The sequence below is a fragment of the Ipomoea triloba genome, chromosome 13 (genome assembly GCF_003576645.1).
Source record: "Ipomoea triloba cultivar NCNSP0323 chromosome 13, ASM357664v1".
NCBI classification, from domain to species: Eukaryota; Viridiplantae; Streptophyta; class Magnoliopsida; order Solanales; family Convolvulaceae; genus Ipomoea; species Ipomoea triloba.
Window position 1 is genome coordinate 21,702,376 of NC_044928.1, and position 3,475 is coordinate 21,705,850.

Genomic DNA, 3,475 nt, shown 5'->3' on the forward strand with positions numbered 1-3,475 from the left:
AAAAATTTTCAAATATAGCAATATTCGCAAAATAGTGACTTCTCAAATTAGTCCCTCGACTATTGAAATAGTGCAGGAAATGATCTCTCAACTATTGAAATTTTTATTTTACCTCGACTATTAAAATAACGCATGAAATGGTCTCTCAACTATTGAAATTTTTATTTTACCTTCAAATTTAATAGTAGTCATTTAACGGTTTTCCTAACAGAGGACTAAATTAGTTACAAAATCAATAGTTAGGGTACTAAAGTAATAGATAACTTTTAATGTGAAGGGAAAAATTGGGTGCATTTGCCTAAATGGATATGTATAATTGCAAATCAGGTATATATTAGTGTCCAACTAAGCCACAAGTGGGAACTTCTTTTCAAGAATCCTACCACTGGGGAAAAAGAATGGTAGCAGCAGACCACCTCAGGAGCAGATTAGAAGGCTCAACAAGTTTGAATCTTCCATTAGCTCAAATGCAGGACAACCTCAGGAGCAAATCAGAAGGCTAAACAAGTTTGAATCTTCCATTAGCTCAAGTGCAGGACCACCTCAGGAGCAAATAAGAAGGCTCAACAAGTTTGAATCTTCCATTAGCTCAAGTACTAAAGAAGAAAAAAGAAGAAGAAAGAAGAAGAAGAGGGGCATGGCGCCAACACAGCCTATTGCACACAATGTTGGAGGTATAGCTTGACGTTAGTTGATTGTTTTTGTTCATGGAGCAATAATTATATCATACCAAATTTGGAGATGTGATACGTGGTGATAGAATAATTTGATGTAGATATATGTTTATAACTCCATTTACAACGTAAAGAATTGTCTTTTAATAATTTCAAGGTAAACATACATAAAGTGTGGACGGCAAGAATTGTCTTTTAATAATTTCAAGGTAAACATACATAAAGTGTGGACGGCAGCAGGATTCGAACCTGTGTGGCCTTTGCCTATGATTTCCAGGCATGCTCAAAATCCACTCAGCACATCCACCAATTGTTACTATGGTAGTAAATACTTCTGATGTTCGGAACACGTGAGCAACTAGCAAGGCAAAATAAAACGTGGACGGCGGGATTCGAACCTGCGCGGGCAAAGCCCACATGATTTCTAGTTATGCCCGATAACCACTCCAGCACGTCCACAATTAGTCAATATTTTCAAAATTTATAAATAAATCCGAATAATTTACAACAGGTAGAAGTTGTTACCAATTTACCATCAACCCTTTTCAAGTTCCATGCAATCTTTAAGGAGCTATATTCAAAAAATTATTTTTCTTCATACATAAACTCTTTACTGTTCGCAACAGCAAGTCATTGTTCAAAGATATAACAACACATAACCTTCCACATAACAACACAAAGATGAACCACCCAAACTATTAAGATCTTGTGTACTAAAGGATAGGAAACTTTACTTATGCATGGAATGCACTAGAAGCAAAGTAGTGAGGGACACATGTGTGCCCAAGAATGAAGGTTGTCAGATGCCATACATTTGTCAACCAAGTCTTTTAACAATATAAATAAGCACCCTTCCCTCACTTTAAAGGGTATCTCTTAGCTCAGCAAACGCCTTCTAGTCCAGTGGTTTAAGTCTTCTCTCTCTTGTTAACACGCCAGGGTTTGAGTCCTGCTAGAAATATATTTAGTTTTGTTTTATTTGTTAGTCCTTTAGCTTGTCTCATTTATTTATTATCGGGCTGCCATTCTGAGCTCTTCGTCTTACCACGAAAAAATCGAATCCACTATGACCCAATTCAAAGTGGACCCCACTTATATTTGTACCACAAAATAGTCATTTTCATGCTATTTTTCTAACAATTTCTAGAACATATAGAATGGAATAATATTCTTAGATTTATTTTATTTCTTGTTTAAACTTATAATTTTCAAGAATAACATTTGTAGGAAAGACTTATTCTATTTGTAGTTACTTGCAATTAGTTATTCTTAAGTTTTTATGAATTTTTCTTTTTGTAATATATGTATGCATGAAATGGCAGTTTTGATCCGTTAATTATACAGATATTGTAGATTTAATTCATAAATTATTACTCTATATAAAATTTTTCCTTTAATTATATTTAAAGTGGCAGCTTTAATCCACAAATAACATATTATGTTAGTTAAAATTAACTGTGCACTTTGAATTTCGAAATTATTGATGGACATATTGGTCATATCATAGAGTTTTCTCAAATTTCCTTCAATTAGTATATATGAAGATTTAGTGAAGGGAATTTGAGAAAACTCTATATATGAGAAAACACTATTGTAGAAATACCATGAATGAAAAATCGCTAGGCGCTCAAGGAGCACCTAGTGCCTAGGCGGCAATTAATTGGTGCCTAGGTGTTAGTGTATTTTTTTATTTTTATATTTTTTTATATTTTTTTAAGACTAATAATTATAAATTATTTAATACTTTAATAGTAAATACTAAAATATTAAATGTTAACATAAAAAACATATAGAATTTGAACAATTTAGAGTTATCGCGCAAAACGATGTCATTTTGAGTGAAATATATAACTCTTAAAAAAAAGAACAATAGCTAATCGGCCTAGGAGACCTAGTTGGCGTCTAGGAGGCTTAGGCGGTCAGCGCCTAAGCGGCCTAGTCCGCTGCCTAGACCACCCATTATAGTGTTACGCTAGATGGTTGGCCGGCACCTAAGTGGAATTTTTACAACATTGGTATTCAAATACACAACCAAACATATACATATCACCCGCGGCCTACTAAAAAACATGGCTATAGGGACGAACAAGTTCCGTCGCAATTAGTCACAATTTCGACGCAAAAGAGAAATTGCGACATACTTTGCGACAAAATGTGATTGTCGCATCAGGTTGAATCGCAATTGCTCAATTGCGACTGTTTGTCGCAATTAATTATTATCACCGACGACCATATTTTTGTCGCAATATATTTTAATTTTGTCGCAATTTGTAATCAAAATCAGTCGCATTAGTTTGTCGCGAGGTGACGCAAATAATACATTTGTTCGTCGCAATTAAACTTATTAGTTTGTCGTTTGTATTAATTTGTCCGTCGTCGTTTCCAATTTTTTGTCGAAATATAAGTCACAATTTTATTAATTTTAATGTCATTCGGTAAATCGTATATCGCACTTGTTATATGTTTGTAGGTGTAGTATGTCACAAATTTTTAAAATATATTTTTATTTGTCACAATTATATGTCAATTGTGTCGTATTTAATATTAAAATATAATATAATATTTCTATATTACATAATAGTATCCGCCACAATGTTCTATCAAAAATCTTATGCATACAAAATAAGTATCACTCGATATAAAATAGTAAATTCAATCCATGATATATATAATTAGTTTAATACAAATAGGCTTCATCACAGAAAGAAAAAAAAAAAAAAAAAAAAAAAAAAAAAAAAAAAAAAAAAAAAAAAAAAAAAAAAAAAAAAAAAAAAAAAAAAAAAAAAAAAAAAAAAAAAAAA

General features: G+C 32.1%; 1 non-coding gene across 1 annotated transcript; it reads right to left on the reverse strand.

Moving 5' to 3' along the window:
- Positions 1-1,051: 1,051 nt before the first annotated feature.
- TRNAS-AGA lies at positions 1,052-1,133 on the reverse strand. Its single transcript has one exon. It is a non-coding gene; the product is annotated as a tRNA-Ser (tRNA).
- Between the last annotated feature and the right edge of the window lie 2,342 nt (positions 1,134-3,475).